Consider the following 24,090-nt stretch of genomic DNA (forward strand, 5'->3'; position numbering starts at 1 on the left):
CATCAAACATTAATTTTGAAAATCGTCCATATTTTCTATCGTATTCCTTACAATCGTAGCCTTTGTAATTTCCTTCTCAAATAGATACAAGGCTCGAAACCTTTATGATTCCTTCAATAATCATATCTTTATACTTCTCCTTATGCTATAGACTCATTAAATAACTGTAAAGTCCTTAACCACCATATATAAAATGAGAAGTTGACGGTTAATAAGAACCCTTGATGACATGGAAAATTATCTGACATGGCATGTAAATCTGAGTAAACAGTTGACAAGCAGACAAGTAAGCACACAACTAACATTGCTCTGAAATAATTCTGCTCCCCCTGACTTACTTCTCCCCCTTTGACATCAATGGTGAAACCAACCTACATAACTGAAATCACCTTGCATAACTAAAATGAGGCTGAAAGAATATTACAATGAAAACTCTCCCTAAGTCCAAACAATAGTTCAATGATGAAGTGGAATTACTCCCACCTAACTTAAACAACACTTTTCACCTTTTATATCATCAAGAATGTACAAGTTGTTAGTAGCTCTACTAGGATCAACGATATGAACACCATCTTTACTGATTTTGTAAGGATACTCCATTGTAATTAAGGATACTCCATGGTTTATTGCTTCTCAATCTCCACATTCATCCGAGCATTGTGTAGTTGCACAATTGATTGTTGCCAATGAAGAATCACAAGAGGGTGAAGAGAATGACGTGTTTCAAGATGATAACATGGATTGTTTGATGATAACTTCTTCTCTGGAAGAGGTAGATTTCTCTTCAGATAATGAGTCTCAAGATTTGGATGTGGATGATCAGAGGCAGATGACAGAGTCATACCACCAACAAGTGTTTTCTGATGAAGTATGTGATGATGATGATCAGAGGTGCAATGCTCAACAGGGTGAAGATACAGTGTTATTAAGAAGACCTTCTGATGAGGAAATTGTCAAATTAATAATTGCTATGGCCGCTCAAGTAAAAAGCAATTACCATTTGAGAAATAGGACAATAGGGGAGGATCAAGGAAAACCTTTTGGTCTTTTCGTTAAAGAGTCCAAACATAAGGGTAAAGAAGTGAAAGAAGATAATAAAAAAGATGCAATCAAGATAAAGGAGGTTAGAAATAAAGCATTGGTTAAGAAGGCTGAGGTCTCAAAACCTAAGGAGGAAACCACTTCACTAAAGGTGAAGACCAAAGTGAATGACAAGTCTGCTAAGCCTGTTGGAGAGGACCTGAAGCAGAAACAAATCAACGAAAGAAACAAATTAAAGGAAAGTGAAGAAAATTTAGGTATGCCTTATGTTTTACTAGATTACACACATGTACATATGTTGCAGTTGCTTTCTCAAATTACTGTTAAAGTCCTTTTATTAAAGATGATGAGAATTGACGACCATAAGGAGAAGGTCATGGCCTGGGTCAAAAGTGCTTCATCAGTTAAGATTGAACATGTAAGTGATTCTCATGATGTGAAGGGGGGAGGAAGTGAAACTAAAAAGAAAAATAAAGAGTTAGAGGGAATTATGTCACAAATTCCCCAAATGTATCTTGAGAATATAGTAAATGAGTGCTCGAAAAATGTTCATCCTTTCTTTTTAAGTGTTGTTATTAATGGAAAGAAGTTAAAAAATTGTATGATTGATTTTGGGGCCTCAAACACCATTATGCCAATAAAAATATGGAATTTATGGGTATGGATGTTGACACTATTCAAGGCAAATGTTTTTCTATGGATAAAAGGGAGGTACCTGTGATAGGGACTATCAGAGAATTGCCTTAGAAGATTGTAGCATTCCTTGAAAAGGAATTGACAATGGATGTTCTAGTTGTAGATATTCCACCTCGGTATGGGATGTTGTTATCAAGAAAGCGGAGTGCTTCTATGGGAGAAAGTTTGCAGTGTGACTTGTCTTATGCAAATTTATGTATTGATGGCAAGCATGTGAAGATTGATAGAGAGCCTAGAGTACCACATATGATTGAGCATGACCCAGATGAGAATATGACTTGTTTTTTTGATACTGATATAAATGCCTTCAGAGTTGAGGATATTCCAGGAAAGGATGAAGAAATAACTGCACCACTTGATAAAGAAGTTGAAAATTCATTAGAGGATTGGGACATTTGGACAATTACTTTGATGGAGCTAGTTTGCAAGAAGGTCCAGGTGCAGGAGTGTTGTTAGTGTCACCTTGTGGGAAAACATTTAAATTTTCTTTCATGTTGTCTTTCACATGCACAAATAATGTGGCAGAATATGAAGTATTGTTGTTGGGGTTGAGACTTACAGAGAAACATGGGATAAAGAAGCTTAAAGTTGTTGGAGATTCAGAGTTAGTCAAATCCCGAGTTATATCCAAATATGCATCAAAGAATAAGAGATTGAAGTAGTACACAAATGTTGTATGGGATGAATTAGAAAATTTTGAGACATTTGGTATTGATTGGATACAAAGAAGTCACAATGGAGTGGCAGACCTACTAGCTAACATAGGATTGAGGCTAGATGATATAACTTTTGTAGGAATATCAAAGGTTGAGGCTATGACTAGACCATCAATTCCTGATAATATTGAAAATTGGCAAATTTTTAATGATGATGAGGATATCTTGAGATTTATAATCTGTATAGATAAGTATGAAGGTCAAGAAATTGATTTTAGGTCTTAAATTATGTATCTAACTTAATTCATTATTAAAATAATTATTTATTTTTCCTTTTCCTTTTCAATTTTCATGATAAATGATACCATCACATTTAACAATATAAATTGACTACCACACAACTTTTTTTCTTTTAGGTAGTGTAGTCACACAAATCTGTCCAGCTTAATTAAATAAATAAATGTTATTTATGTGATTAAAAATCCACTAGCTATCAATTAATTAAATTAATATTTAATTAATTCATCCCCAAACATTCTTCTATTAATTAAATAAATTATTCAATTTATTTTAATTCATTCATTAAATCAAATTCCAATCAATTAAATAAATAAAATCTATTTATTTAATTAAATCCCCCTATTCCTCTTTTAAATAAATTAAATAAAAACATTTATTTAAATCATTATCCCCCCCTCACTTGCATTTTCTTACAAATGCAACTTGCACTCATTTATTGAAATAAACTAATTTTATTTTAAATAAAAATCATATTTTCCCTCACCCACCAAATCCAATTGCAAAATCTAATCCCCTTCTAGATTCTTCTAACCCCTTCCTAATTAGCCTAATCCATCCCCTAATTATTGTCACATTCCTAAGCAAAATGGAGTCACTTCTCAAAGACTTCAAAAGTCTTTGAAAAGCATTTAATGCTTTGTGTGTTCAACAAATTAACCCCCCAAAGTCTTCAAAAACCACTAATGGCTCTTACATGACCATTTATGGCTCTTACATAACCATTTATGGTTATTTCAAACTTGTCCCCCCAAGCATTTATTGCTTTGACCATATTTATCTTTCTTGCCTTTGCACAAGAATTTATCCATTGGATAAAAGCTTTATTCTTTGAATAAAGAGTTTATTCATTCAATTAACCTTGACTTTAACTCTCAAAGTCATGTCAAGCATTTAATGCTTATTCCCTCTCCTCTCAACCTATCTCACATTGACACTTGTCATCCTGGGATTGGGTTGAAAGCCCTCACATGGATTTGAAATCATTCAGTCCTGACCCTTGTTGAGATTATTCAATCTCAACCATCCATTGCTCCATTTTTCTTATAAATAGAGCTCATTTCTTCATAATCCAGATCCTGAAAATTTGTATGCATTTAACCTATAGGCATTTTAAGAGAGAATTTAGCATAGCAAACTAATATCTTTGTTATTTTAGTTAAAATCAATCATTTTAATAGCATCTAGTATTTTAGTTTTTCATTTCCCATTTGAAAAAAAATACTCAAATCTCAATCCTCCATAAGCATCCATAGTGCAAAAAGCTGCTGAGAGCTACACTATTTTGGAACTTGGAGAGGAGAGGAACAAAGAAGAAGAAGCTAAGAGCATGTTAGGAGGTATTTGGAGACGCCTCATCATATTTGCTTATTTAGTTAAATATGCTTTCATGTTTTTACTAGCTCTTTTGATATGCCTGTTTAGATTAGTTTTTGATTGATTAACACTAATGGTTTCTTGTGTGTGTGTTATATATCTCAGACTAACCTTGTCCACTTTACAGAGCATCATTTGGTGAACCCGACGTGAATCGAACACCCAAGAAATCATTTTTTTTTAACCAATAACACGTTTGCATGTTGAAATTGTCACACAGGTTGCGCTTTAGCGCTATTGATTGCGTTCTAGCGCTATTGATACTTGTTGTTCTAGTGCTATTGTTCTTAAAATAGCGCTATTGCATCATTATTAGCGCTTTTGAAACTGTTTTGGCGCTGTTGAAACTGTTTTGGCGCTATTGACCTTGTTTCAGCGCTTTTGCCCTCTCTGTCTTTCTTTTTCTTTCAGCGCGTTTGTGTTAAATAGCGCTTCTGTTCAAAACACAGACTAGCGCTATTGTAATAGAAAGTTGTACAAAGGACCTTGTAATCGAAAAAATGAAAAAATTTAGGCTTGTGGAAGCCCCCCTTGGACATGGATTTTACTAACCGGTTGTTGTTTGTGCAGGTTTAAAAACTCACTCTTTAAAATCACAAAATTTATTTTGGTGTTTTAAAAATTGAACAAACAAACTTTCCCTTGTTTTCCAGTTAGGATCACTTGTTTCTTTGGTGCATTAAAATTGAACAAAACAACATTTGTTTTCTTGCAAGTTAGGAAACACACTTTATTTGGTGCTTAAAATCAACAATTCCATTTTTTTGCATCAAACTAAATAATTTACAATCCACACTTCAATTTTTGGTGCACATAAAATACACAATTCACTTGTTTTGATTTTTGCAAGCGATTTTACTTCATGCAAACATGTTTTTCATTAAGTTGACCACGATTTCAAATTCTAGTTTACTCAAACATATTGCCTTTGAAATTAAAAAGAACACCATGACTGTTGGAGCAACATCTCCAAATAGTTAGATCACATTGCAATGACGAATTAAAAAGAACAAGTCTTTTTCGTGCTTGGCACACTTGTGCAAAAAGGTTGGTCGAGTGGTCCTACTTCTAACACACACTATCCTCTCCCTTGGCTTTCGTGGTCCTAGGTGCAAGAGAAAAGTGTTAGTAACGATCAAAAATTTTATCTTTTTAAGAGAGGTCTGCCAAGAGACACATCACTCTTGGGAACGACCTCACGCGGTAAATCCTTCGAGCCGCTATAAAAATCAGGTGAGAGCGAAAGCTGTAGCCTTGGGTATAGCTGTTCCTACAGTGTAACTGGCCGAAAGGACAAATGGGCCCCACCACCAGTTACAAGGCTCTTAAGTGAGTCATTGCAGAATGAACTTATGTCCAAAAACATCGAACATAACTAAACACCTTTAAGTAGTAGCCCACCCGTTCTATTGATTGAGGATATTTGCGATATAATTTAGTGCAAGAGCATAGATGGTTTTGCTCCCAAGATACTCACCATACATATTTCCTTGAGTAGAAACATAGCTTTTTGAAAAGTCACTTGTGGCTTGATAAAAGTGGTGACTCCCCCATCATAGGGATCATCTATTTGTTATGCTCATGCAAGACTTAGTATATCACATCCTTACCTGCCACGATGGGATTTATAAGGTATGTAGTACCAAAGTCGAAGAAATATCAAGATGTGGGCTAAATTTATCACAACTGGCCATTTGACCTTAGGGATAAAAAATGTTTGAAATGTCTTCGTTTTAGTCAAGACCAAGTGCAAATTGAGTCAACTTCAGGCTTTGGAAATACACCTTAAAAATACATCTAAAGAAAGGGTCATATACAAGTCCAAGGATTGGGTTGATCTAGACCCATACTCATTTGTGCCTTTTAGGCAACATTCTTGTGTTTGTGTGCTTGCTTTGTTTTCTTGTCAAAGAAACATCAAAAGAAAATCACTTCCAAAAACAAAGTATTCATCCAACCAAACATTTCTCAAAACAACCAAACACATCAAAAACAAAGTGCAAACAACAAAAGTATCAAAACTTTATGACCATTCTTCACATCTTGCGAAAGAAGAAGCGTCATCAGAATATCAACTTGAAAAGAAGACCATTGAGCTCAAAAGCTTTGATCAAAAGGAGGAAATTCTTCTATCTAAATAGACAAATCTTTGTCTCCCATAGAGTTTTTCTGCGTCACATGCGTCTCTACCTTCAAGGCAAAACAAATGAATTTGATTCAGAATCATTGAACCGCGGAGCTTTTATGCAATATAGAGCTTTGAGTTATCACAAAAACCAAGGAGGTAAGATTACTCCCAACTTTTTCCCAAACGTCTTTATCACATACAATACAGCTCGAGAAATACCACCAACACTCGAAAGAGAAGAGGTAGAGTTTGTCCCATTTGTGACACAAAGTTTTTATTGAAGTTGAAAACATTTCATCCATTATCTTACTCATACATCATCACTTCATCATCGATCCGTCCCAACTCTCAAAACATTAAGAGTTTCTTGTCCCAAGTTCTCTTTTAGATATTGCTTGAAATCAAAAACATCACATCACTTTTTAGATTGTTTCTACATCTAGGATAAGCTCATCCTAAGAGACACATCTACGCAAGTTAAAACTAGTTCATGAGTGAATCCTCTCATTACTAGGTAGTTAAATCTGTAACACATCTCAGATTTCTCTACACCTTATCACATCAAAACTTATCAAACAAGCAAGCAATTCAAAGAAGGAATTTCGGTTACATCCACCTTAAAAGTGATAGAGATCCACGTGCAACACAATTCACCAACCATCAATCTTTCATTTCATCAAACAACTCATCATCATTTTCACACAACTTCAACAAAAGCTTGTAAAACAAAATGGCCCAAACCCGATCACAGTCAAGGCAACGAGAAATAGAAATGGAAGAAGAAGAAGAGGAAAATCTCAATGAATTTCAAGAAGCACTTGGAGGAAATGCGAATGATGAAAACCCAAGTACTCCTACTCCTACAACAATAGAAAGGGCCCAGCATAACCCTCTCTTTAACAGACTATTTGACGAAATACTCAGGAGCAATGTGGATGCTCACTTCTTAAAACTCGCTCAAAAAGGAGCAAAACTCCCCTCTGACTTTGATCTTGCCCAATTAAGACAAGCATCAGAAAGACAACGTCGCCATGAAGAGGAAAGAGGTAGAGATCCCATCAGATATAACATTCCTTGAGGTAACCCACCACCTCCTCCTCCAAATGAAATCGAGATGTTGCGGCAACAAGTCGAGAATCTCGCCCAACAACTTCATAGTGGTGTCAAGACTAACCAATTCTCACTCAATGACATTTGTCCCTATCCTTTTGATAGGAATCCTTATATGCCACCCTTTCCACGAGGATTCGAAACACCCAAATTCGAAAAATATAGAGGAAAGGGGGATCCCCATGATCATGTCAGAGAATTTCATTCCGCTTGTCTCAAAGTAGCATATGAAGAGACATACCTAATGCGCCTTTTTCCCCAAAGCTTGGGAGGAACAACCACATCATGGTTTTCCCGACTATTAGGTGGCATTAGAACATTTGAGGAACTTATCCTGAAATTCCTCGCTCATTACTCTCATAACATTGAATGCGACATTACCATGGCTGATCTGCGCAACACTAAACAAAAACCAGGTGAACTTTTCTCAGTATTCCTACAACTCTGAAGACATCATTTACTACTATATGGCGACTCTCAACTGGTCATTCGACAAGCAACGGATGAATATCAGACCAAGGATGATAAACTCATGCCATATAAGCAAATGGTGGACACTCTGAAGACATCATTTACTACTATCACTTTTGAGCAGATACCAAGATATCAGAATCGAGCTGCTGACGCTATGGCTACCATCGCATCTCTCCTAGATCTTCCACAAAATTCAACACGCTACGAGTTCTTGGTAGAACAGCTTTGGATTCTCACTTATGATATCCCCGAATCCGAGATGATATGTCGCCTTGTCGGTTCTGAATCCCCATGGTACAGTGAATTCTACACCTATCTCCGCGATCACACCCTTCCTCCCAACCAATCAAATAACCAACATAGAACCTTCATTCGCCAAACCGCTCGATATACCATCATCGCCGAAACCCTATACCGACGCAGTCTTGATGGTTTCTCCTTCAATGTTTAGAGCAGGATGAGATAACAAAGGTCTTGGAAGAGGTACATGAAGGAATTTGTGGGACTCGCTCAAGTGGCCCGTCACTAGCCAAGAAGATCATGCGAGCTGGATATTATTGGCCATCTATGGAAAAGGACTCCTACTACTTTGTTAGAAAGTGCAAGAAATGCCAAGTTCATGGAGACCTGATACATGCACCAGCACAGGAACTGCAACCAACCACAACACCATGGCCTTTTTGCCAATGGGGCCTTGACCTTGTGGGTGAGATCCATCCATCTTCATCTAACAGCCATAAATTCATTATTACCGCCACCGAATATTTCACAAAGTGGATCGAAGTTGTTCCACTTACCCAAGTCACCGGCAAGTAGATTGCCTCATTCATCCTCAATTACATCATCTACTGGTATGGTGTGCCCATGTCCATCATCACAAATAACGGTCTTCCTTTCAAAAATCAGGATGTCCATGAACTTTGTGAGAAATTTCATATCCAACACTGCTTTTCCACTCCCTATTACCCACAAGGCAATGGTCAGGCCGAAGCATCCAATAAAAACATATTGAGGATCCTAAAGAAGACAGTCAATGATGTTGGTCGTGATTGGCATGTTCAACTGAATCCAGCACTATGGGCATGTCGAACTACCATTCGAACCCCTACAAGCGCAACTCCCTACTCGTTGGTCTATGGCGCCGAAGCTATCTTACCTATTGAGGTGGAGATACCATCACTACGGGTTTCCTTGCATAATCTAATAGATGATGAAGCCTATAGAGTATCCTGTCTTCAAGACTTAGAGTTACTAGATGAGAAGCGACAAGCTGCATACAACCATCTCAAAGCCTATCAGCAGCGCATGAGCAGAAGCTACAATCACCGAGTTAGACCTCGTACATTTGAGGTAGGTGATCTTGTTCTACGAGAGAATCCTCGCAACCAACCAAACAGAGAACATCAGGGCAAGTTTGAATCAAACTAGCTGGGCCCATATGTTGTCACTGCTGTATTCGAGTCCGAGGCATATCAGTTGGCTACATCAGAAGGAGAACAGCTTGCAGATCCAATCAATAGCATGCACCTCAAACGGTTTTATACCTAAGCTGAACAGAGCATCAGGCTCCCCTACATACCAGAAAATACCAAAAACATTCAGAAAAATGTCCTGAAGAAATACAAAAACATTCAAAAAGTAAAAAAAAATCATGCATCCAAACGGTGAACAACCACTCCGATGGCACCTTGGGTAAGTGCGATGGTGAAAACCTGGCAAACAGGCGCCACTCGTAAAGACAATGGCTCCAGTATCTTTCAGGCTCGTTGCGATCACTTCATACATACATCCATCCATCCATCAACCATGGCTTGTTATAAATCTACAAATCCAAGAAAGTACTGCATGCATCCTACATCCCGCTTTTTTATAGTTATGTCTAAAAACTGGGGGCAATGCCTTTAACCTATTGATGGAAGTGGATTCTACATTGTCTTGTGATTCATTAAAGTTCTTCATTTAAAACTATCTCACAAAATCCAAAAAACATTCAAAACAATTCAAAATCCAAAAACATTCAAAACAATCACCAAAATATCAAAAACATTGGAAATCAAATCAACAAAATCCAAAAGTTCATTCTGCAGTGACTCACTTAAGAGCCTTGTAACTGGTGGTGGGGCCCATTTGTCCTTTCAGCCAGTTACGTTGTAGGAACAGCTATACCCAAGGCTACAGCTTTCGCTCTCACCTGATTTTTATAGCGGCTCGAAGGATTTACCGCGCGAGGTCATTCCCAAGAGTGATGTGTCTCTTGGCAGGCCTCTCTTAAAAAGATAAAAAATTTGAGCGTTACTAACACTTTTCTCTTGCACCTAGGACCACGAAAGTCAAGGGAGAGGATAGTGTGTGTTAGAAGTAGGACCACTCGACCAACCTTTTTGCACAAGTGTGCCAAGCACGAAAAACACTTGTTCTTTTTAATCCGTCATTGCAATGTGATCTAACTATTTGGAGATGTTGTTCCAACAGTCATGGTGTTCTTTTTAACTTCAAAGGCAATATGTTTGAGTAAACTAGAATTTGAAATACTAGTCAACTTAATGAAAAACATGTTTGCATAAAGTAAAATCGCTTGCAAAAATCAAAACAAGTGAATTGTGTATTTTATGTGCACCAAAAATTGAAGTGTGGATTGTAAATTATTTAGTTTGATGCAATAAAATGGAATTGTTGATTTTAAGCACCAAATAAAGTGTGTTTCCTAACTTGCAAGAAAACAAATATTGTTTTGTTCAGTTTTAATGCACCAAAGAAACAAGTGATCCTAACTGGAAAACAAGCGAAAGTTTGTTTGTTCAATTTTTAAAACACCAAAATAAATTTTGTGATTTTAAAGAGTGAGTTTTTAAACCTGCACAAACAACAACCGGTTAGTAAAATCCATGTCTAAGGGGGGCTTCCACAAGCCTAAAATTTTTCATTTTTTCGATTACAAGGTCCTTTGTACAACTTTCTATTACAATAGCGCTAGTCTGTGTTTTGAACAGAAGCGCTATTTAACACAAACGCGCTGAAAGAAAAAGAAAGACAGAGAGGGCAAAAGCGCTGAAACAAGGTCAATAGCGCCAAAACAGTTTCAAAAGCGCTAATAATGATGCAATAGCGCTATTTTAAGAACAATAACGCTAGAACAACAAGTATCAATAGCGCTAGAACGCGATCAATAGCGCTAAAGCGCAACCTGTGTGACAATTTCAATATGCAAACGTGTTATTGGTTAAAAAAAAAAATGATTTCTTGGGTGTTCGATTCACGTCGGGTTCACCAAATGATGCTCTATAAAGTGGACAAGGTTAGTCTGAGATAAATAACACACACACAAGAAACCGTTAGTGTTAATCAATCAAAAACTAATCTAAACATGCATATCAAAAGAGATACTAAAAACATGAAAACATATTTAACTAAAGAAGCAAATATGATGAGGCATCTCCAAATACCTCCTAACATGCTCTTAGCTTCTTCTTCTTTGTTCCTTTCCTCTCCAAGTTCCAAAATAGTGTAGCTCTCAGCAGCTTTTTGCACTATGGATGCTTATGGAGGATTAAGATTTGAATATTTTTCTTCAAATGGGAAATGAAAAACTAAAATACTAGATGCTATTAAAATGATTGATTTTAACTAAAATAACAAAGCTATTAGTTTGCTATGCTAAATACTCTCTTAAAATGCCTATAGGTTAAATGCATACAAGTTTTCAGGATCTGGATTATGAAGAAATGAGCTCTATTTATAGGAAAAATGGAGCAATGGATGGTTGAGATTGAATAATCTCAACAAGGGTCAGGACTGAATGATTTCAAATCCATGTGAGGGCTTTCAACCCAATCTCAGGATGACAAGTGTCAATGTGAGATAGGTTGAGAGGAGAGTGAATAAGCATTAAATGCTTGACATGACTTTGGGAGTTAAAGTCAAGGTTAATTGAATGAATAAACTCTTTATTCAAAGAATAAAACTTTTATCCAATGAATAAATTCTTGTGCAAAGGCAAGAAGGATAAATATGGTCAAAGCAATAAATGCTTGGGGGGACAAGTTTAAAATAACCATAAATGGTTATGTAAGAGCCATAAATGGTCATGTAAGAGCCATTAGTGGTTTTTGAAGACTTTGGGGGGTTAATTTGTTGAACACACAAAGCATTAAATGTTTTTCAAAGACTTTTGAAGTCTTTGAGAAGTGACTCCATTTTGCTTAGGAATGTGACAATAATTAGGGGATGGATTAGGCTAATTAGGAAGGGGTTAGAAGAATCTAGAAGGGGATTAGATTTTGCAATTGGATTTGGTGGGTGAGGGAAAATATGATTTTTATTTAAAATAAAATTAATTTATTTCAATAAATGAGTGCAAGTTGCATTTGTAGGACAATGCAAGTGGGGTGGGATAATGTTTTAAATAAATGTTTTTATTTAATTTATTTAAAAGAGAAATAGGGGGATTTAATTAAATAAATAGATTTTATTTATTTAATTGATTGGAATTTGATTTAATGAATTAATTAAAATAAATTGAATAATTTATTTAATTAACAGAAGAATGTTTGGGGATGAATTAATTAAATATTAATTTAATTAATTGATAGCTAGTGGATTTTTAATCACATAAATAGCATTTATTTATTTAATTAAGTTTGACAGATTTGTGTGATTACAGGTAGTAATATATTTTACATGATTTATATAAATTGTGTACACAATAATATTTCAATTATTAGTTAATGAAGATAAGCTCATATACTAACCGAAATCAAAGACTTTAGGATTAATATATTGAAAAGGTTGCCATCTAACAGTGTCAATTGAATAATACTAAAGAAAAAAGCCAAAAACTTTCATTTTAAAACTTGTCAATAGTTGTACATCACATCATTTTGAAAATAATAATATTATTAGATTCAAATTTTGGGCTTCTTAGAATCCTACGTTTTCAATAGTTTTTGTTTAAAAATTCTTCTTTATTATTATTATTATTATATTAAATGAGGAGACCCCCAAAATGTATATAGATAGCACCACATTCATTACTTTAAGCAAATAAATGGCATTTATTTCAATGTCGTGTAATATTGAGCCTTTTTACTTTGGAATATCTTCTATTTCAAAGGATATTTTTTATTTATTTATTTATTTTCACTTTCATTTTCAACTCCAAGCCCAAGCCCAAAAAAAGCTGGAATGATGGAGACCATTGTTGACAAAGTTTGATCTCCTCTAGAATTTTGCTCTCTATCATATGTGACTTTTGAGATGGATAGAGAATAAAAGTAGATCTCCTACGTCTAATCTAAAACAGTCTTATGGATATTATAGAGTTTAATCTATGAAATTTTTCAATTAGCTTGTTAAGAATGAATTAATTGTCTATTTATTTTTTTATTAATATAGTTTATAGTTTTGGGAAAAAATTGATTGTTTATTGATTTTTTTTTATAATTTTAATATATGTTTATTGAAGTTTTCTTTTTCGATATTATATTAGATCATATTATCTATCAAATAGAGAGTTTGGATAAGTATTACAATAGAAAATCTAATTATAGAATTTAATGTTCTATCGTTCAAATCTAATCATAAGATTTAACATTTCATCATTCATAATTACTTCAAATGAATTGTTGGTATTATAGACATCTTCGAATAAATTGATTGTAAAAAAGAATATTATCTTCATCATTTATTCAATTAAATAGATGACTTAATTCATGATGAACAATTAAATAGAAAAATCAAATCAAATCAAATCAAATCAAAATTAAAGTCTTTAGAAACATAGAAAATGAAACTAATAAGAAGAAACTTTTTACCACTTACAAACTGCATTCCCTTTTTCATTGCATGAATTAAAATGAACAAACCTTGTGACCACAAAATGTTATGAATATCATTGATTATTGTCCCTTTTTACCATGACAAATCAAGTCTATTGAGGCTATTCATTTTCCCATTAAGAAAATGCATGGTTGTATTTAAAAGAAATCTACAATGTACACAAAAGTAGGCACATTATTTGCTTCTAACCCAAGGGTTTGAAGAGTGATGATTTATATTAAAGAAAAAATAATGATGAAGACTAGCATTGACAAATCTTTGTTTTGGATTCTTTGTAGTTCTTATTTGGTATAGTTGAAATTCAAATTAGAAGATTTCATTATGAATGCTAATTTTTAGTTTTTAATAGATTTATTTCTAACATTGAATGCTTTTTTATACATGAATTCAATAAAACTTAGTATGATGTAGGTTGTTATAGATAAGTGTTTGAGATAGGGTTCGTGTATTTATTTATCGTGGTTGTCTTTTTGAATTTTAGTGTTAGAAAGTAAAAAAAGGGTATTCAATATTTCACTATCTAATGTATTATCATCTTAAAAGCTTGAAGAATCTTCAAGATTAAAAAACAATAGTCAATAATTTTGTCTTGCAAGTTTGAAAGTGAAACTATAAATTGTGTTGTTTGACTATGCTTTGACATTAACATTTTGGATGAATTGAACTAGAAGGAGAAGAGATACAATAATTTTTTTAACAAGGTGAACATTTGCATTCATCTTCTATTATATTCATTTGCATGCCAACACTTTAATTATGTCACGATATTTAAAAAATAATGAAGGGAATCCAAAAAATGATATATACTCACATTAGTAGGATCATTGTTGCTAATGGTCTCCAACACCTTGTTTTATGAAACTCATCTTGTATATGAATTTTATCCTTATGTTTTGATGTGGCCAAATTTACTAAATAAGACTCACGATTAACATTTAGAAAAATTAAATAACAAAACTCTAAATAGATTAATATTTCTCTTTATTATTTTTGTTCCATTCTCCTTCTATAAATAAACAAGGAACCTCCTATATCTACCAATTCAAAAATTACTCTTTTTAGTATTTTTTTTTGGCATTGTCCTTATTTTTTCATTTTGAGTAATTTTGCATGCTTATCTACATGTCCATGAAAATTAATAATTATTTCTAACCAACTAAAATGACACTAATTGTCAACTTACTAATCTAATTACATTGAAGAGTTTGAAATTAAATAGAAAAAAAATAGATTTAAGGAATCTCAAAAATTATCCTTTCAATAAATTTTGATAGCTTTCTTAATTTTTCATTTTAGGTATTTTTTGCATGCTTATCCACATATCTATGAATATTAATAATCATTTCCAATCAAATAAAGAAAAATGAATTGTCAACTTACTAATCTAATTACATGAAAGAGTTTAGAATTAAATAGAAAAATCAAGTTTTGGAAATCTTGATAGAACACTATAATCTTATTTTGAGGTCTCAAATGAAAGGATTTGGTCCTAGAAAAGTGTCAATATATAGTCCAGATGAACAAGTTTGATTCAGATTCAACTCTTCAAGATGCTTCATTCCAGATGAACAAGTTTGATTCATATTCAACTCTTCAAGATGCTTCATTGTGCATAAAATTTCAAGTCAATCAAGGTCCAGAAGACCCTGCATCATGTTTTTTTTTTTGAAACCATGGAAAGGAAGTAGGACCTTAATTTGTGTGTTTATTTGATAAATTTAAATAAAATAATTTTTTCTTTATGAGTTGGCTAAAGATTTCATTTCTTGTCTATACAATTTATTCTTGCTAATTTAAAGATGTAAGGGTATGTGAAGGATCATGATAGGTCAAACTAGGCCCTTATGTAGTGGTGAAAATTCAGAAAAATAGAGTAAGGCAACTTGACATGAAAATTTCAATAGGTTATCAACATATTTTGAAAAATATGTAATAACAAAATTTATTGAAAATTGAATGTAGTTTCTAAGCTACTAGTTGTTTTCTGAAAAAAAAAAACTTAAATCTATTTGGTTAAAAATTAAAATTTCAATGCAGTATTACTAAATTTTCAAGTAAAAGCTCAAAAGCAAGTGTATGTCTGACCAACCTAAGTACAAGAAAAAAAAAAATTTTTGTGTCACTTTAAATATAATTAGAGGACTCATGCCTAGATGTGACACATATTTTTTAATAACTTTTTACTAAGTAAATAATTAGTTATTAATTTTTTACTAGAGCCTTTTTAAAATATAAAAACTTGTATGTATGACCACCATAACTTGGTCAAAACTTTAAGAAATTCAATTTTTTATTTTAATCTTATAGTATGTGAAGCATAGAATCTAGTGCATCTTTTAGATTCAAAAAATGTTAAATCATCTGAAAGTTATAGATGTTTTTCAATCATCCTATCAATCAGAACTTTAGATATAATGTGGGTAAGAAAATCAATAATAATTATTTATTAAATTCAAAATAAGGAATAATTTATATTGGTGGAAAGCTAACAATTTCCTTAATAAAACCACTTTTGTTTCATCAATTTTAGGTAAAAAAAAAGTCATCAGCCACATAGACGACATCTAGAAAACCAAGGAAAACTTCCAAAAATGTTTTTTGCATTGACTTTTCAGGTTTGCCGTGTCTAAGACAAATCCCAAAGAAATCTCAAGGGAAATACCAATTATGTAGGTTTTTGTCAAACTAAACGAATATCTAATAATATTGGATATCCATTAGTATTGGATATCTCATAATAACGGACATTCGTTACTGTCTCCTTTTTTATTAGTTTGTAAGTTTTTTATTATAACATTTGTTATTTCAGCTATATACTTTGATAACTTATTTTTTAGTATACAGTATATAATATATTATAATCTCTTATTTAATTATATATAATATATAATATTAATATACATTATATATATATATATATATCACATATAATATGATATAATTAATGATATTAATTTATATATAATATATATTAAAAATATTATATATATGCTTGATATAACATTGTATATTAAATAAATTATGGTTCTCTCTCTCTCTCTCTCTCTCTCTCTCTCTCTCTCTCTCTCTCTCTCTCTCTCTCTCTCTCTCTCTCTCTCTCTCTCTCTCTCTCTCTCTCTCTCTCTCTGTTAATACAATACTTCCATCTCCCCCATCTCTCCCTACCCCTGATTACCCCCAACTCTCTTTAATTCTCTCTTCCCTCCTAATTACCTTCTCTCTCTCTACCCTCTCTTCCTCTCTCTTTGTTGATACTTATCTCTCCCCCATTCTCCACTCTCCCTAATTATACTATGCATTCCCCTTTGTTGATACTTCCCTCATTCCCCTTTGCGCCTCTCCTCCTACCCCCTAATTACACCCAACTCTCTCTGATTCTCTCTTCCCTTCTAATTGTGGGTTGTCCTCTCTAACTTATCTCCCCCTCTCCCTTCGTTAATGCTCCTCCTCGCTCTCTCTCCCTCTCACTCTCTTAGGTCTCTCTCTCTCTCTTTATATATATAAATAAATATATTAAGACTTAATAGTTATTAGATCATAACTTTTGTAACTTTTTTCAACATTTTGTAACTTTTGCAATTTTATGTGCACTCTCCATGCATATTCTTCGTATGTTCTTTTGGTTCACTTTTTTCTATGTGTAATGCCCACCAAAATACCCTAGAGAAATAAACCAAAATCTCCAAACAAAAGGAGATTAAAAAAAAATTCTTTAAGGTAACTATCACTTCTATTCTATTTCTAACATTCCATTAATGCAACATTACTACCAATATTCATCATTGCACCATTAACAATTTACATGAATGCATAAATCAACATGAACATATCCATAGAACCATATTACACGAATAGAATAACCATTTATTCATTAATATAATCTCTATATAAAATCATACAATGCAAATCCATTCCCTAGGGTATCCCAACGTCATTACTTGACAAAGTCCTAACACATCATATATTCATCTTAGAACATCATATTTTGTTATCCATCTATCCATTTACTTTCCATACAACAATAATAAATCCTTAAAACATTTGTATAATTTAGTCACATAACATGCTATTTAGATTCTTTTAGAAATTATCAAATCAAATACTCCTAATATCCATTCTTTCATTCGTCATAAAAACATCATAGTTTGTATAACCATTCTCTTCTATAAGACTAGATTATCCTTCAAGTTTCATTACATATCTCTAAGATAACTAGCTCATTTACCTAAGTTACATAATTCATTTCTTAAACAAGATTTATAACAGCAACTACTATTCTTTCAACTTTATTTCCATAAGATTATACATACAATTTCAATACAATACAAAATACTAACTCTTTCTTATCCACATAGAACTCATAATCTAACATTACATAATTAATACCCAATACATCAATGAAAATACAATGAGGACTACTCCTAAGCTACTATCTCATATTCCTTTTTAATTACTCCTAAGCTACTATCTCTTATGAAATTGAAGGTGGAAGATCTATTAATAGATTGTGATATCCTATTGTGCCTACTCAATATGATGTTATGGATCGTAAAGAAAAGGGTCTAATCAGATTGTACTTGGCAAACTCTATTTTAGTCAATGTCCATGAAGAGTCCTTTGCAAAGAAGCTATGGAAGAAACTTGGGGAGATGTATCAAGCCAAATCCTTAGTGAACAAGATTTTTTTGAGGAAGAAATTGTATTATTAGATGTGCTCACCTAAAGAGAAAAAAATTCAAATTCAATTTTTTGCCAAGACTCACAATTATCATTTACCCTAGAATGACAACATAAGAATGAAAAAGAAAACCCATTAGAGACAAATAACCTCAATGCATGTAGAGGAGAGAAAATGAAGTCATCTCATACAAACAAATCATTTCTAGGTGCCAAAATGTCCAAACAATTGACCAAAATTTGAAATCACAAAAAATTGAATAAAATGTACCTAGGGACTATTCTATAAAAAGTACATGAATGGTCTAAAGAGCTCTAAAATACCTTTCCAGCATTGCAAGTATCATGAGAATTGGAGATACAAGAAAAAAGTTGTTAGATCAGAAGTAGAAATGATCTAAATTTGATCAAGTATAGAATGTACCAACAACAAAATATGATAATGAGACCTACACCAATGGAATGATCTCAAAACCAACTTTTCAATGATATAATTTTCCTTTTTTATGATATCATATGCCCAAGTTATGTTTTTTTAGAAATGAGATAAATTTAGCCAATTGATAGCTAGTAGGCATGTGCCTTTTGATTTGATCTCTACAAAATTTACTCATTACATGTAAAAAATAATAGATACCCACAAAATTTCTTGTTGTTGCCAAAAAAACCAAAATTCATTTTTCATTCCAACAAGAGAAAGTGCTATTTGGTTAAAAAATTAAAAAATTAAAAAAATTGACCTTTTGGGAAAATGGTTGTGCCATGCTAGTTCAATAGCATTTTTTACAAGATCTAATTACTATATCAAAATCTAACAAATACTTAATTTTTCATGGCTATAAACAAATTCCAAAAATTGTTTTTCTTCAATATAGACCAAGAAAAATTTATTGCCCAATTTTTTTTAAGATCACTTATAATTTGGACAAGAAGCTACAAATTTGGTGCTTTGATACCATGTTGGAGTTGATAGTGAAGCTCACAACTCCCAGAAATTACTTGTAACCAAAAATCCTATCATAGTTGAAGAGATAAAACCATACCTTAAGAGAGATTGGTCCAAAGAGTAATTTGATATTGAGATTGACTTGTAATGAACTGGATAACTACAATAGGTTACAATGAATTCTTATAAAAAGACAAAACCCCAAATGAAACCCTAAGTGAGGATATAGATCATAACAAGTGTCCTCATTTTATTCTATGAAACAACATGACTTATAGTCAACCTTATCTAAATATAGAAAAACACACATAGGTTTAGCTTAAGTGTACAAAATAATAGGAGACCTAGGTAGTTAATGATTTATTAATTAATTACTCCAACATGATCTTCCCTATTATTTATGTTTGACGGCACAAAGATCTATACTCTTTTGTGTCATTGTGATCCTTCTCTTCATTGTAGTAATTCATCATTATCTACTCCTAATAGCCATTGCTACTTTGGTGCAACTATTTTTTAGAATTTTCTCTTCGATTCTCTCTAGATCCATAGATTTTTTTCTATTGATTTGATGTAGTACCGTGTGTACATTGATAGGATTTGGTGTTGTACACCATTTCATAAACTGATTTATTATATGTAGTAATTAAAAAATGATTTACTTGTGGTTCATCTAGGAGATGTGGTTAGGCCACACTAGGTAATTATTTGGAGACCACTTGTGAAATTGTATTGTAATATTGAGTTAATAATTTTGTTTGTGGAAGACATAAGATAATTATTTAATCTTTGGGCAAATATATTTAGTAAAGTGAAAAATTATTACTTAATATTAAATGATGGGACAATAGAAATTTCAACTCATGGTTTTGAATTGCATGGTTTTACTTTACCACTTGATTGTATTTGTGTGAGATTATATCTATAAAATAATGCACATGTTTAATGGTTAAGGTTGGATAGGTGAGTGGGCTATCATATTATTAAGTCTTTCTAAGAAGTGCATATGTGAAACATGGTTTAGGATGTGTAACATGGTTTAGGATGTGTAGATTCATCCTCGGACACATGGAGGATGCATTGGAGATGCTTGATGCTTTAGAAGTATTTATTGTAACATTTTAGTTGCATGTATTATTTACTTGTTGAATAATATATAGAGTGTGTATGCTTTTTGAGGCTGATTTTTTCTCTTTTGAGGGTTTTCCCAAATTATATCTTGTGGCTTTTCTATTTGATCTATGCATTATGGTTATTTTGTAAGCTTGAATGCATGCTTTTCTCTGATGAGGTGTGTAGGAAATAGATTAAATAAACTAGGTATTGATGCATCATCTCCTAATAAGTGGTATCAAAGCTTTTATAGTTGTGGGAGGTGTGAGCTCCCAAATTTTTGAGTTATAACACTAGGTTAAGTAAATTTGGTATAAAGTTGAATCCATGGTATGCAGGAAATATTTGGAACATTACTAGGTATGAAACACATTTGTAGGTTGTTATTTTGTAGATCTAAGCGTTTTGGGTTTGCATTTATAATGGGTTTCTTGTAGATCTAGGCTTTGAAAAGTGTTGGGTCAAAAGGATTTCCTAAATGTGCTTTCATATGAGATTTTTGTGGGGGAAATTTAACAGATGACTCCCTAGGATAAAGTGGACCTCGCCATTTGATCTAGGACGGAGCTAAGAGATGAATATTGACATAAAATTTTACCTATTTTAATCAAGTTGAAAAAATACAATTTTTAAATAAAATTTGAAACAAAAACCATCGGTATTTTGAAAAAAATATCACTACAAATAAAGTTTTTTTTTTAAATGAAGTTTTAATTTGTGTTGGGGGCAGGCTCTATAGACCTCGTACCCACCCAAATACCTTATCAACGTCAACATGACACATGGTATGACCTTGGTTGACGTCTAAGTATGTCATTGGTGGTGGGTACCAATAGTAAAGCCCCAAACCTAGTCATATAAGAAACCAATTTCTAAACTATGACCCCACCACACTTATTCAAATGGACTTCAAATAGATTAAATTACCAATAAATCTTGGTCATTTCCATGCGCGGAAAGTGGAGGGGATTTTTAAATTTTGAAAAATTAAACAAAATTTAATTTTTTTTCAAGTTCACCAAAATATTTTCCCCTCGTATGCGTCACCTCCACACCTTGGCTACTAACATCATCATGAAGTCGATTAATTTCCTCGTGGAGATCGTCATACTACCACCTCTAACTCCCTTTACTAAAATAATGGTGTAATTTTTTTCTAGGGGGCATAACTTTAGCCCATGATGTCAATTTTTTAACTTTTTATAGTTGATGGAAAACTCTTTTCAAACACTATGTAGTGGTACAAGTTTGGTCTCATAGATTTTTCTATTTTGATTAGTGTTTGGGGTTCAAAAGTTAGATGTTTATATTCGATACATGTATGTTCATAATTTTGGCATATGAAATCATTTTTTTTAATTTTGAATATAGGAAAGGATCCAGTAGTTGAGCATGTACCAATTGTTGTGAGGGTTGTTGATACCTTTTGTTCCAAAAATTTGTTAGGAAATGTACCAATAATTGTTAGGAAATGAGGGTTGTTGATACCTTTTGTATCAATTTTTGTTAGGAAATGTACCAAAATTTGTTAGGAAATGTACCAATAATTGTTAAGAAATGTACTAATATTGTAAAAAGTAACCAATCAGGTGATGCCATGTCAATTGCACAACTATTGGGGTCTCTTTTGCACACCTATTGGTCTCACTTTTTTGGGGGGCTCTTTTGGACACCATGGCAAAAAGCATGCTGATGTGGCATCATATTTGATGATGTGGCCCCGAAACCTTAGTTATAAGCAGGGGACTTGCCAAGTAAGCTGCTGTAAAAAAATCAGAGTGATTTGAAATTTCCAAGTAGGATTTTGAGAAGCGCGAAGTTAGGGTGCACAACTACTGGGTCCTTTCCCCTAGGTGTTGGAGAGAATTTTGAGAGTACTACATAGTGTATCATGCAAACTTTTAGTTTGTGGTGTGAAATGATTTTGGTACTTGTTTGATCACTTGTAGGTGCTTGAGATCCAATGTGTGTTTCAATAAGAATCAAGACAATTCAACAGGAAAAACCTTGAGAGAGTATAATTTTTTATGTGATATTTATGATGATACAACTAATTTTCATATTGGTGCTTCTTGGTATAGGTTTATAGATGATTTTAGAGTTGGACTTTGATGATTGTAGGTATAGAGGTTGTATTTTCATTCGATTACATGGATTGACATAGATGGAGACTTGGATTCTTGCTACAGTGAGAGTTGAGTACAAGTACAATGATGGTGATGATTATGGTATCATGGATATGCAGGTATATTTGAGCATTGGAACAACATGATCATACTTTTTGTTATTTTGGTGGTGATGTGGTTTGGCATTAGGAGGTTATACTTTATTTTTTTATCTTTATTTGGTTTTTAAACTATGGTTACTCATTTCTGGACATGTTTGGAAAATCAAATTTGTGGTTAGTGTTTGATTCATGTGATCTACAAGATTGTCTTCTTTGATATCTTAGTTTCTAGGTTACTATTGTGATGAGGAGTTTGCATGTTTCATTTCTAAGATCTTTGAGTTATGTAGCTTGTAAATTAGCTACCCATTTTCTTGTAGTGGGATTACTTAAATTTGGACCATCTATATCCATGTGATTGGTTTAGTGTCGAGGCAGACTTAGTTAGTTGACTTTGTATGTGGTCATTTGTGCATTAGTATGTTTTCTTTGCCATTAGAAGATCGGCAATTAGAGTACCTAGATATTTATTTATTAGGACTTGTAGCATGTTTATCATGATGTCATGGATAGCTTAGATATATTGTTTGTGTGAGATTTTGACAATGATTGTTTATCTTCTTGTCTTATATATCTTGGTTCTACTTTGGTATTATTAACACTTCAATTATTTTGGTGTAGACTTGGATGATCTTCAGATTAGGAGGTGTTTTTATCATGATGCCATGTGTGAATCGATATCACAATTTAGTGAGATTTGTTGGCAGTGATGTGGATTTATCACCAAGTGATGGATGATCTTCTTTAGTGTTGGTGGATGATTGCATGAGATCTTATATATTGTTGCTACATAAGGTTTATTTCACATTTGTAGGCTCATTTTTACGAGATGGTTATCTTCATGTAATAAGAGATGTTGATTATTTGTTTAGGTTGTATTTGGTATTGTGTCTTGTTATACTCTAGATACCAGTTTGAGTTTGACATGATAAAAGTTTTCTTGAGACCAAGATGTTTGTATTGTTGCATGTGATCTCCTAGAAGGAGAAGGTTAGATCTTAATGTCATGTTTGGGCTCTTGATTCCATGGTTGGACTTTTAACAAGTGATCTTGTTTGTTTCTCTTAGTACTGAGTATGTAAATCATTTGCTTGGAGATTTTTGATAGTATTGTGTTACATTTGGATTTTAGCATGGATTGATCATTAACAAGTTCTTATAGATACTTGGAGACTTAGGTGATGTTGGTGTTATATTGTATTAGATACATGTGTTGATATGGTGTGTGGTTTTAGCAAGAAGATTGGGGATATTTCACCTAGTATGGACTTGAGAAAAGATTTTTCTTGGAGTGAGTCATGATGACTTGGTTATCCTGGAGGAGCATTGTCATCCCCACTCTTGGTCTACTAGATAGCTTATCCCTTGAAAGGTATTTTCCCGTCCTTATTTTAGATGTGTTATGTTTATTCTTTATCTCTCATAGATATGAATCTTTAGCTATGAATAGATGGCTCAAGATTATTAATTCTGAGGAATGGTTAGCATGGTTATCTCCTTATGCATATGAGTT

This window comes from Cryptomeria japonica, chromosome 3 (genome assembly GCF_030272615.1).
Source record: "Cryptomeria japonica chromosome 3, Sugi_1.0, whole genome shotgun sequence".
Lineage (NCBI taxonomy): Eukaryota > Viridiplantae > Streptophyta > Pinopsida > Cupressales > Cupressaceae > Cryptomeria > Cryptomeria japonica.